We start from the raw sequence: 13,421 nt of genomic DNA on the forward strand, positions 1-13,421 counted from the left end.
CCGCGCCCGCCCCGCCCGCGGCCCCTTGCACGCGCCTCACCCGCACCCTACACACGCCTGCACCCGCACACACACCGCACCCGCGCCTTGTACCTGTACTAGCGCCCGCGCCTGCACGCGCACTGCGCCCGCACCCTGCACCCGCACCGCGGCTCCACTCTCACACACGTCGCGCCCGCGCCGGCACCCGCACTGCGCCCGCACCGTGCAATCCCACCCGTGCCCGCGCCCTGTCCCAGCACATGGGCTGCACCACGCGGTGCCCACGCACTGCGTCTGCCCCTCTAGGCCCGCGTTCTGCACGGACAAGCCACTGGGCCGGCTTTTCCACTGCTGCAGTTGAACTGTGAACCCAGACTCTCCTTCCCCTAACGGCCCACCTCCCCTAAATAGAAAGAGAGAACTGCACCCCATTTGGGAACGGTCATCAGTTGCCCTCCGCTGGGGTTCTCTGTTCCCCGTACCCTCATAAGATGCTGCCCTACTCTCTCTGCCTGGCCTGGCAGAGCTGCCCATGAGTCTCCTGGAGAAACGGGAAGAGGGGGAAAGGATGAGGCTTGCTGGCAGTGGTCCCAAGCCTCTTCCCTGCTTCCTGAGATTGGTGATTAAGGTGCCTTCTGTCCTGGGGTGAACAAGTCCAGATGGGGCCTTGAGCCAGCAAAACAGGGGCTGCTCTGCTTTTGTCGGGGATTCCTGTTGCCCAGATAGCTTGGTCCAGCCCTTTGCCTCTGCTCTGGCCAGGAAGAGAAGCCTCCATTCTTTCTCCTCTTTCCAGTCTCTCTTGAAAGTGGCCCTGAAGAAAGGGGGACACAGGCAGATTCCCACAAAAGCATCCCTTTGGCCAGCATCCCCCAATTAGACTCCTTGTGTCTGGGGCCAGCCCCCCCCCGGGGGGAGCAGTTGGGAGGGGACACTCCAGTCAGCTTGGATGGCCTTGGCAGGCACCTTGATTCTTTCCCCTTACTGATTCCCCAAGAGCAGATTTGGTGGACATCCTAGCAAGTGTCTTCTTAGATGAAGGAGCAAATGGTTCTTTGCTGGGCAGCTAGGGGTCTTCCCAAAACGCAGATTTGACAGAGTGCTGCCAGGTGACAACAGGCTTCCTGGAAAGTCCCTATCGTGGGTGACCAGATTCAGCCTGAGAAGACCAACAACTAGAGAACGAGACACTCATGGGCAAGTACATCCCGTTCAGAAGCTGAGAAAACAGGAATCCTTGCCTTGACATCAGCAGGACCCAAGCAGGAAGAGAAACCCCATTGTGCCAAAAGGTGTGAGCTTAGACACGGAGGACCCCAGGCCCTGCAACAGGCCTGGGGAAGGGTGGGGAGAGGGTGAAGGTCAGGCTGAAGCTTGCTCTTGGGACTGAAGTAAGCTCTGTAGCACCTGCTGAGAGCAGCTGCTTCTGCTCTTTCTGAGCTCTGGAAAGGGAGGGAGGCAGGCTGCACAATGGAGTACAATTAGCAAAACAAACAAAACAAAATTGCACCCCTCGGTGAGTTAGGCTGTCTTCAGGCTACCAAGTCACGCACTCCCACCAGCCGTCCTGGTGTCTGAATCTTCACGGCAGCTGCCCTTGACTGTACTTGCCTGAATGTTACTCATATTTTACTGTTCAGTTCTCAATCTATTACCACTTTATCCTAGCCGGGACAACACAGAGACAGTAGATGTAACTTGCCAGACAGTCAAGCAAGATGTCCTGGGGGTCTCAGAGCTGGGGAGAAGGCTATTGCTGAACAAGCATGGGGACCCAAGTTCGATCCCCAGAACCTATAATGTTTTGTTTTGTTTTCTGAGAAAGGGTTTCTCTGTGGAGCCCAAACTGTTCTGGAACTTGCTCTGTAGACCAGGCTAGCCTCAAACTCGGAGATCCATCTGCCTCTGCCTCCCAAGTGCTGGGATTAAAGGCATGCGCCATCAACCACCCAGCTGTGTGTATGTATTAGTATTTTTGTTTGTGTGAAAATAAAGAGCAAGAGGGGCCTGTAATGCCACTGGAGATGGAGATGGAAGGCCCTGGGCTTACTGACCAGATTAACTAAATTGGCAAGCCCCAATGAAAAATTCAGTTAAAAAAAAAAGTTGGAAAGTGACCAAGGAAAACAGACATTGACCTCTGGCCTACACATGCTTACATGGAACACATACATATACACACATTTATAAAACAACAACTTCACTAAAAAACGAGAAGTGGCTAAGATTTTCCATAAAGCCTCCCTTGCATCTTATTTTCGCACAAACATATTGAGCCTAGCCTGGTCTACAGAGCAAGTTACAGAACAGTCTGGGCTACACCGAGGAATCCTGTTTCAGAAAAAAAAAAAAGCACGCACACACAAGCACGCAGACATGCACATACAAAAACATTTACATAAGCACACATAATGCACCATATATATATATATATATATACACAAAACCACAGAAATGTACACAGCAACACTCTGGGTGCTCTTTTGTTGGGTCACCTTCAAAAGAGGATAGGTGGTGTTGTACGAAAAGTTGCAGTCACTGAAGAGTGCAGTCTGAAGCCCGCTTTGCCCTTAGCCTCTCCCCCCACTCTATTCCTGGGAGCCCCTGACATTCCCCTCCTCCAGACTGAAGCATTAGAGGCAACACTTGGAGCCACCCAATGGGTCAGGAAGGGTGGATAATGCAGCATTAGACAATGGAGAAGAGGTAGCTGCCAGAGGCACGCAGGCTCTCCTTGCCCAGATATCATAGCCCACAGTCTACCTTCAGGCCCAGAGGACTCCTCTCTGGCAAAATGAAAAGGCTGGGAGGGAGACAGGTTTCCAGCTGTGACTTTTTCTGCTCCTGGACCCCAGCAGCCTTCTCATCTGGTTTCAGCTCTGGATCAGAGGAGCAGACTCCTCCCTCATCCAACCTCTTCCTCCACCTCCCGCCTCCACCCCCTTCCCTATCCCCATGTCATCTCCACCTCCCACAGTGTCCCTCTGGGCTCACTTTTGTAAGCTGGGAGGGTTCTCCCTCCCAGGTGGCAGCTGGGGTGGTTGTGGGGAATATCAGTTCTGGAAGGTTATTGTTAGGACAGTCACCATGGCAACAAGCATCACATCTGCAGAGCCACAAGTGATGCACATGGAGCTCGTTCTCCCTAAGAAAACCACTACTTTCTGATGCCTTTACCGCCAGGGTCTGCTGCCGTGTAGGGGTATGCCACCACTCGCACTGTCCACAGGCATGGCAGCCTGCCCAGTAAATCAGCCTGTGTTTTCTGAGCAGCAAGACAAGAGCCCATCAATTCCCAGGCCACGCTGTGGCCAGCGTATGAGGTGGTAGCAGCCATGGTAGGGGTGGTGATGATGATGGTGAGATTAGCAGTGATTGTGGTGGCGGTGGTGGTAGTAATGGATGACAACAACAGACTGCCCGGCTTAGGATACCAAGCTGGTCCAGGATTGGCATCCAGATCCGTCTTTATAACTAGGATGTTTATCTATGATGCTGTACTCAAGAGTGACCCTTGTTGCCCTTGGTGCAGTTGCTGTGTGCCAGTGTGTGCATGGACCTTCCCAGGTATGGAGTCACACCAGCGAATGACAAGGTAGTCGTGCCTATAGGGAGTATACGTCTGACCTGGCAAGAGCACGAAATAGCTTTCCACAATAACACTTGATACATGATAATGCCGGCCCCCATGACTGCTTGACATTTCATGATTTCAGTGGCCCCAAACAGCTACAGTCAAAAAAAAAAAATCCTAAATGGCAGATTGCAGAAAGAAACGATCCTTCCACTTTTCAATTGCATGCAGTCCCGGGTAGAGTGCGGCTACCCTAGGTCCTGTCCTGGCTGTGCAGCATTCTTTGGCACTGCATCTCCACGCTACATTGTATGTATGCATGGGACAAACAGCACATAGGGTCCAGCGCTATCCATGGCCACCGGAGGCCTTGGAATGCCACATGTGTGCATTTGGAACACCACATTTATGCACACGCACCCTTTATGATGAGGCTGGAGAAGCTAGTCTATACAGATTTAAAGTAAAGTAACCTGCCAGAGGGCAACCGGTAAGAGGGTGACCATTAGTGCCTTCAAAGTGGGTGTTTGTGGAAGGCGGTGACATGTAGCTTGAGGTCTGAATGGCGCGAAGAGGATGGCCTTCAGAGCATGAGAGAAAAAGATGCTGGCAGAAGAGGCAGCTATGCCAAGGCCCTGTAGGTGGAGTGGGCTCATGTGTTTAAGGAAAAGAATAGGGAGAGCGAGCCAGCAAAAGCCCCACTGTGTTTTGCTGGTGGTTCCTCTGTAGTAGAATCTGTCTGGCCTATGAGTTCTCCAAGAGATGTGAGCCTGCCATTATGGCCAACAGCAGCATGATAGATGGAGCTCTCTAGTCAGCTCTGAGCAATGCCCAGAGGCCTGGCTCTAAGGTTCAGCCTGAGGGCACCAGACCGTAACTGCAGACTTGCTCTCTGCTAACTAGGCCCCAAGCTTAAAGTGGACACTGCCATGTCCAGAAGAAACCAGACCATACCCCTGACTTGGGGAGGGAGGTGAGAGAAGTCCCAGTCAACCCCACTCCCAGACCGCAGCTTGGCATCTTCTCCTGCACGCTGTACGGGCTTCCCCCTCCTGCACGCTGTACGGGCTTCCCCCTCCTGCACGCTGTACGGGCTTCCCCCTCCTGCACGCTGTACGGGCTTCCCCTCTCCTGTAGGCTGTGCAGGCTTCTGGCTGTTTGAGATTCCCTGAAGCACTCCTATTACTCCCTGGCCCCTTGGTGAGTGGACTCCTTCAGTGGGACCTCACCATGCCTATTCTGGTTGATGTCACCTTTGCTCTCTTGGAACGGCCTCAGGCCTGGACATAGAACACAGGAAACTCTTCCCAGCTCAGCACTTCCCAAGCAGTTATACTAGCAAGAATGACCAGACTGACAGGACAGGTGCAAATGGCCAGGTGGAGCCAGGGACAGTGGACACTAGGGGCTTGCCATCATGGGAACTCCCTACTCAGGGAGGGGAGGCAGCAGACTCACACTGAAGCCACATCCCATGCTATCCTAAGCAGCCTGATCCACAGACAAGCCGACTAAACATGAGAGGCCTGGAGCTGGGCTGGGCTGGGACCAGAATCCAACCACAGACAGGCCTGCTACCCCAGTTAGGCTGATCACAGCCAGACAGAAGGAGCCACCATAGTAGTCAGGAAAACACAAAGTCTCAGGCTCCCTGCACAGTCAGCTCTGGTGGCTGACAGTAAGCGTGTTCGTGTGCTCTCACATCAAGATCCAGCATCCCCTCCCTGCTCCAAGCAGGGTTGGTAGAGGACAGGGGAGCACATGGAAGAGGACTGGGGGCATGGGCAACTCTTTCCCGGTGCCACTTAGTACCAGGAGCTAATATCTGATGGCGGTCAGCGCTTCTGGGTCAGCCACTCGAGGAATTGTTTGCCTGCTTTATAAAACTAAACAGATGCCTTCCCTATGGCCCCCCAGTTCCCCTCTCAGGCATTGACCCGGGGGGATCAAAACAGAAGACAGAAAGAATGGAATGTGTGTAAGAACTGTCATGGTCACGCTGCTCATAGAGCTGAAGCAGAATGAGCGCAGGTGAGCAGACCGACGGGAATCAAAAGGTTCTCGCTGGCACGCTCACAGCACAGATGACACAAACGCACAGGGCAGGATTCCATCTTACTTGCTTCTTACTAAGCAAGTACTCTACCACTGATCTCAATCAACCCAAATCTTCAAATTTTAAAACAGCAAATAAGAAGAATCTTTGACAAGTCTGGTCAAAAAACCAAAAACAAAAAACAAAGCCACGAAAGTAGGTACAGAAGGAAAAGAAAAGGAAAGAGAGAGGAAAGGGAGGGAGGGAGGAAACAGCTGGCCTTCTGTAACTTCAACAAAACCCCAAGCAAAAATACTTTGAGGAAAATGCATCTGTACTAGACATCCAGACATCTTCCCTTGTTATTATTTCCCACGCAATGGAGAGTAAAATCTATTGGCAGAGCACCACACTGTACTGGGCATCAGAACCCATGTAGAGATGACCTAAAGTATGGGAGGGGCCAGGGAGATGGCTCAGCAGGTAGAGGCGCTTGCCATGCAGGCCTGACCACCTGAGCTCAATCCTGGAACTAACACTGAAAACAAACAAACAAACAAGGCAGCGGGGCGGTGGTGGTGCATGCCTTTAATCCCAGCACTCCTCAGTGAGCTGGGAGGAGCCAGGGCAAAGCACAATCCAGCCTAGAGTTAGACAGTCAGAGACCCTGCCTGGGAACAGGTGAGAGGGGGGAACCGGCTTCCAGGTTGACCTCTGAGTGCCACACACAGCACATTGTGGCATGTGTGTAGTCTCTCTCTCTCTCTCTCTCTCTCTCTCTCTCTCTCTCTCTCTCTCTCTCTCTCTCTCTTTCTCTAACACACACACAGAAATGAGTACATAAAAATAAAGTCTGTGGAAGGATATGTGTAGGATTTATGCAAATTCTATACCACTTTCTAGAAGGGAATTTAGCATTTAAGGATTCCGATGTCTACAAGGGGCCCTGGTGCCCTTGCCCCTCTGACACTCAGGGGCAATTGCATTATGCTCACTTTTCCAATAAGAAGAAAATGTAGCTGAAATTCAACCAAGCTACTCATATTGACTCCAAAAGAAAAAAAATGGACAGAATAAATGTTGAACTTTGCACAATAAGAATGTGTTCATGCATTATATTTGCATATTAAAAAATAAAAGCTGTTAGTATGAAAAGGTGGAGAGGAAAAAACCAAAACCCTAGATGAGGTGGGAACGGAGCAATGGCGCCGGAGTTAAGAGGACTTGGTGCACTAACCCGAGGGGTAGAGTTCAGACCGCAGCACACACAGTGTGCTAGACACACACTCTTTTCCTCTCCCTCCATCTCCACCTCTCTCCACACACACACACACACACACACACTACAGATCTTTCAACGTATTTTAAAAATTGATGTTCTTTGCCCCCTGGGTCCTGGTCTCCCTCGTTCCCAATCATACAAAAGGATCTTTAACCCCACGGTGTAGAAAGTTGAGGGAGGGGGTGATAGAGGACATTTTTAGCTCTCATTTTGCTTGTTTCCTGCCTGAGACCTGCAGGGACCTTGGGCACCAGGTTTTAGTTCATCAAGGTTCCCAGGTCTGTCGAGGGTTTGTACGGCAGTGAGCCTGGGTTCCGGATGCCTGGAGGCTCTGCTGCTCTGGGTTTCAGGGTAAGCAGGGAATTTGTAATGAAGATATGTACAGCAATGCTATTTATAACCAAGAAAACTGGAAACAGCCCAAATTGCCCCCCACAGGGGACAGGCCTGGCAGAGAGAGCCCCGCAATAGGAGGCAACTGTTGGCCACGTGATAAGCAAGGAGGACGAGGGCTCGTGAATGCGAGAGCCTGCCTTATGGAGGAAGACAAACGCAACGCCATTTGTACACAGCCGCCGTAATCAGGGAGAGCTGCTGGCAGAGACACACGCTCAGTGTTGGGTGATGGCGGCACACAACAGAGGCGCCTTTCTTGAGAGCTTCTCATCCCAGTCTGCAGCTAAGCAATGAGGAGTCCCTGAGTAGCTGAGGAAATTGTCTGAAGGCCAGCAGCAATGCGGAAGGCGGTGGGAGGCTGTGGGGATTCAGTCCCTGCCTCCCCTTCCAGGATAGGCCAGAATGAGGCCCTGGGCAAACCGTGCGTAGGACCAAGTGTAGTCTGCATAGGGATATCCCTGGGCCTTTCCCAGACAGAACTCCTGGGGGCTCCACTATCTCCTCCCCAAGATCTTGGTGTCCTCTGGAGTGGGAAGTGGGAGGCACTGCATTTTTTTTGTTGTTGTTGTTGTTGTTTTCTGTAGAACTGGGAACCTCGTGTGTCCCCTTATCCTACCACTGGGTCCCAGTCCCAGACTTCTCCCCCAGCCTTTTAAAAACTTCTTTGAGATAGGATTTCACTAAGGTTTTCAAGCTCACTAGAACTGAGTGAATTTCTGATCTTCCTGCTTTGGGCTCCCAGGGGAGGGTGCCAGGCTTGGACAGGGATGTTTTAAACTCTCTTCCTCCCTTAAGAGCCTCAGGTCCCTCCCTGTGTTCTCCAGGGGGTCTTCTGGCTGACTGAGGCAAGCACTTTTGGAAAGGCCTCTGGCTCTCCTGCCCTGGCCCTATAACTCAGTCCTGGCAGGGTCGGGGGATAGAGAAGGGGACAATGGATAGGCCCTTTGGATCCCAGAGTAGAGTGCTCCTGCCTGACCCCCAGCCTAAGAGTACAGTGGTCTCTGTCAGGCTGCATCCTGCATGTGGCCTTCCCTGCATCTCAGGAGTTTGGTACAAGGGTCAGAGCTTGAACACCCCAGTCCTGCCCCACTTCCAATGGACCCCAGCCCAGTGGGCACCAGGACTTGAGGGCCCAAGGGAGCCAAAGACAAAGGCCATGCAGTATGCTGGAATGCAGCTGCACATGGCATCTGGGATCTGTCTGCACCGAGCTGGACTGAGGTCTTAGTCTGTGCTTTCCGTGCTCCTCTCCGAGTGCCCGTTTCTGGCCACACACATTGACTGCAAGACTTCTGCTGGAGCCTCCAGTCAATGGGCCCAGATCTCAGAGCGGCCAGTGTGGGACAGAACCAACCCAGACAGACCCTGAGACAGCCACAGCAAGGTAAGCCATCAGGTCAAGGTGCTCCCCATGTCCCCAGAAATTCTTATGGCCTGGGGTGTAGTGGTAGCAGCTGTACCCCCATTTAATTCCTACCACAGTGGCCCCTGTTTTTCTGCCTGGATCATCAGTATATTGTTGGTTATGTTCTGTTGTGTGAAAAGAACAAAACCGTCAACGGAAAGAATCTTGGGGAGGAAAGGGTTTATCTGGCTTATACTTCTACATCTCTGTACATCATTGAGGGAACTCAGGGCAGCAACTGAAGCAGAGACCACGGGGAAGCACTGCTTGCTCTCTTAAAGAACCCAGGACCACATGGCCAGGAACGCCACTGCCCACAGTGAACTGGACCCTTACATATCAACCACCAATCAAGACAATGCCATACAGACTTACCCATAGAACATTCTGACGGAGGCAATTCTTCAGTTGAATTCCCTCTTCCCAGGTGACTCAGGTTTGTGCCAGCAGAATCAGCCTCTGCAGCGATTGGGTGGATCCTAGTGCCCCCAGGGATCTGCTCAGTGCCCCTTACTTTCTTCCTTCTTAGTCAAGCCTCTGTACCCCAAGGTAAATTGCTGGGGCCTAACCAATGCCCTACCATAGTTTAGAAACTATGTTTACATGACCTCGCCTTTGGGATCACTAACTATATTCATAATGGTTATGAATGTCATTTATTGGCAGGGGACAAGAAGTGGTCCTTTTGGGAGGTATTTTGGAGTCAGGTTGTGGTAGCCCAGAGGTGTAAGGAGTAGAGGGAAACAGGCGGGATGGAGGAGAAAAAAGAGTAAAATAATCTTGGGATAGATACTAAATTCTGAGGGGGGGCAGTGAGTGAAGAGGCTGAGGGACTCTCAGAAACCCATTCCTCCAGGGTCCGATGGAAATAAGGCTTTCCAGAGTATCACAGGATCACAACGACAGGAGGAGGATGTCCCAGGAGGAGAGCATGGGCCATGTGGGTCTCAGATGATGGAGAGTTGAGGAGGAGGCCTGAGGAAGATGTGAGAAAAACACAAAGAGAAACAAACAGAGCCTAAGAAAACCAGAGGGAAGGGCGTGTCGGGAAAGTCTGTCAAGAAGTTGCAAGGCAGTCACGCCAGCAGGGCAGTGGGCCCCAGCCAGGTGGGGCTCTGGTCAAGGAGAGAGTGGTGCCAGCGAGTAAGGCCTCGCCATCTCTATCAGGAGTGGCTTTTAATTTTTGTATATTACAGGCTGGCTTACTTCAGTGTGGCCTCACTCCCCATAAACAGCCGTAAACCTGGGCAAATCCAGGAAGCAATTGTTTTCAGGCAGGGGACACCAGCACTGAAAAGATGTGACCCTGACAGACTCACCCCCACTGCCGCTCCATTCTCAAGGACAGTTTGAGTTGTCATCGTGAGAATCACGGTGAAATCTCACATCACTGAGCCTCTGCCTGACTGTGCTGTAAACCACCCTTTGTTTAGTGTAGGCTTGCTGCAGACATTCCCCACAACCCCGCTCCCAGTTTCTCACATGCTTTGGAGCACACAGGAAAACACGCAGTATATGTATATGTATGGTCTTGGGCATCTGCTGGGGTCTTGCAGTATTTCCCCTGGGGCTGGGGTGGGGTCTGCTGGACACCACGGAGTTGTAGTGGTGACTGCATTTCTCACCCCAGTCCAAATCTCAGGGGGAACGCTTTAAATATTTCATCATTAAAGTCGGGTTTTTTTTATAGCTACTCTTTAACAGAACAAGAAAAGTTCCCTTCTATTCCTGGGACATGATCTGAATAATTCTAATCCTTTAAAATGTGTTGAAACTTATGGCTCAGCCATATGATCAATTCTCGTAATGCTCCATATGCACTGGAAACTAATGTGTATTCTGTCATTATTGGGCATGATGTTCTGAACGTGCCAAGCACACCAAGTTGCTAACCACGTTACTCAGACTCTTTGCTGAGTGTTGTTGTTTGCCTGTTCCCCCATTTAGCCTGGGAGGTGAGTTAAAATTGCCTGCTGAGGCTGCCAAAGTTTCTGTTCCTCATTTGAAGGTTGTCAGCTTTCTGCTATGAAGTTACTGAGTTCATGTGAAATTTTAGATTGCATTTCTGGTGAGCACACCCTTCCATCACTATGGGATGTATCTTTGGCTATCCTTATTTTCTTAGTGCCTGTTTTATTGAAGGACAGTTCTGTTAGGGTCCACAGTGTGCAGGAAAGGCTTAGTTGGCTCAAATGCTGTGCGTTCCACGAAGGAACCTGCTCTGAATAGACTCCCGGGAAGCAACTGCTGAGCCCATGGTATCCTGTCTCTCCCAATGTGTCGCATGGCTAAGGCTTTTGGCCACACTACAGCTTCTAAATGTTCCCCCTCAAAACGCACTGAATCCTAACCTAGTGCCCTGGAATATGACACTGAGGAGGTGAAATAGGTAAAGATGAGGTCAGCATGGTGGACACTAATTCAGCAGGCATATTTAGAAGAAAGAGAAATTTGGACAGAGGCATGCAGAGGGAGACCCTCTGGGGAAGACATGGGAAGGCACTTCTCCTGTGCCAAGGAGAGGCCCCAGAGAAACCAGCCCTTCCCACATGTCTGAGACTTCCAGACACCAGGACCAAGAGAAAGCCCTCCTCTGTTTTTTAATATGTTTGGTCTTTACGGAAGACCTGGCACACAAATATGATCAGACTATGGATACGGAATGTGATTTACAGGAATGGCCTCTGTACCAAGAGGCCACATATCTAACCCCTTGGCAGCTTATGGGATATATTTTCCTTCCTTTTACCTTCAACATCTTTATTAAGACTTCTTTTTTTCACATTTTTTTTATTTTTTAAATTTATTTATTTATTTATTGAGGATTTCTGCCTCCTCCCCGCCACCGCCTCCCATTTCCCTCCCCCTCCCCCGATCAAGTCCCTCTCCCTCGTCAGCTTGAAGAGCCATCAGGGTTCCCTGACCTGTGGGATTTATTAAGACTTCTAACTATGTAGTGTTTTGTTTTTCCTTTAAACTACCATGGTCTTTTACATGGATAATTTAGTCTGCTTATATTTAATGTAATCCCTGGTATGCTTTATTTTCTACCCACTATGTAATTTTTTTTCTATTTATATCAGCTATATTTTATATTATTTTTCCTCTTTATTGCTTATATTCAATTAAATAATTTTTGTTTTTTATTCTCCTCCACATTAGCCTTTGGTTACATGTTTCTTTCCTGGTGTTTTATTGTTTACGATTTCCATGCTTGTGTAGTGGCTGCTCCAGAAACAAAAGGCCTGAAAAAGCTCCATGTACACTTTTCTAACTTTTCCCCAAGAAACTTATCTTCATTTTTGAAAAATATTCCCACTAAAGAATTCTAAGAATTTCTAGGTTGGCAGTTATTTTCCCAACATTCTGAAAATGTTATTGCCCTCTGAGACGTGTTGAAAAGCCTGCTCAGGCTCTTTTAAAGGCTGTGTGTCCTGCATGGCTTCATCGGCTCCCTCCAGTTGTGGACTGTGGTATTCTGTTGCCTCTAAAATGATCATAATCTAATATTGCTTCTTGGCTATCATTTTTCTTGTACCTTTCTGAGATGACTGTGTCTCTTTTAAAGATTTCCAGTAGGTCTTATACATGTCTTATCTAAAACTTTGTACCCAGTCTTGATGTCATCTATGCTCCTATTCTCTGCTTCTCCAAGTCCTGCTAGTTCATTAATCCTCTCTCCTGTTTCACCGGCACCTAAATCCATCTATTCTAAGTATCAACTGTATTTCCACACACACTATATATGTGTGTGTGTGTGTGTGTATGTACATACACACACTATATTATGTATATATGTATGTATTATGTGCTATGCATATGTATACACACATGTGCATATATTACTGACAGAGGTTGCTCTAAGGGGCAGCTATAGAGTGAGAAAACCATGGTCCTTGTGAGTTTCATTGTGCAATGCCATTGGTCAGACCTGCTCCTAAGGTGTTGCTCTCCACAGAACCAACGAAGATCCTGAACTCCATTTTTCTCTCATCAGAACCAGGGAATCACTGAAAACTCCACTCTGCTTTTCACCAACTTTCTTATTAGTTTTAGCCTCTCACCATGTTTATACACAGGCAAACCCCTTGGGTCCTGGCTGGCTTGTCAGCCTTAGAGTTAAACTTCTCTCCCGCCTCATGAAATCCCTGGGAGTTCTTCCAGCTTCTTAACCTAGCAGTACTGGCCCCATGCTTGAATTCCTAGAATGTCTTTTTTCTTTTTTGGCTTTATTATAATTCTCTTTTTTGATAGTATAATAACACTATTCCCTCCTTCTTATTCTTCCTCCAAGCTCTCCCATGTCCTCCCTCCCTGTGCTCTCTCCATTCATGGCTTCTCTCTCTTTCTCTGTGTGTGTGTGTGTTCCTAAATATGCAAATTAAAAACTGCTCACCCCATACAATGTCGCTTGTATATGATAACCCGTTGGTGTGGCCTTCCCAGAGGAAGACTATTTCTCTGCTCTCCGCATTCCTTAGTTGTCTGTAGCCTTTATGTAGGATCACGTCCTCCTGAACTTTATTATGGTTCACATTCATTTCTGTCTCATAAATAAAAACACCCAGCGGCTAAACAGAGTGCTTACCTCACATTGCCCAGTTTCTCTTCTTTGGAAACGTGGCTCTAAGTTCTGGTTGTCTGCAGCTGCTCAGTTCATTCAAATAACTTTTTAGCCTGGATTTTCTGGCTATTCTCAATGTTCTCCTCTGGGAATGTTACTTTAACCAAGCCGTGTGTGTGTGTGTGT

This window comes from Microtus ochrogaster, unplaced genomic scaffold (genome assembly GCF_000317375.1).
Source record: "Microtus ochrogaster isolate Prairie Vole_2 unplaced genomic scaffold, MicOch1.0 UNK6, whole genome shotgun sequence".
NCBI lineage: Eukaryota > Metazoa > Chordata > Mammalia > Rodentia > Cricetidae > Microtus > Microtus ochrogaster.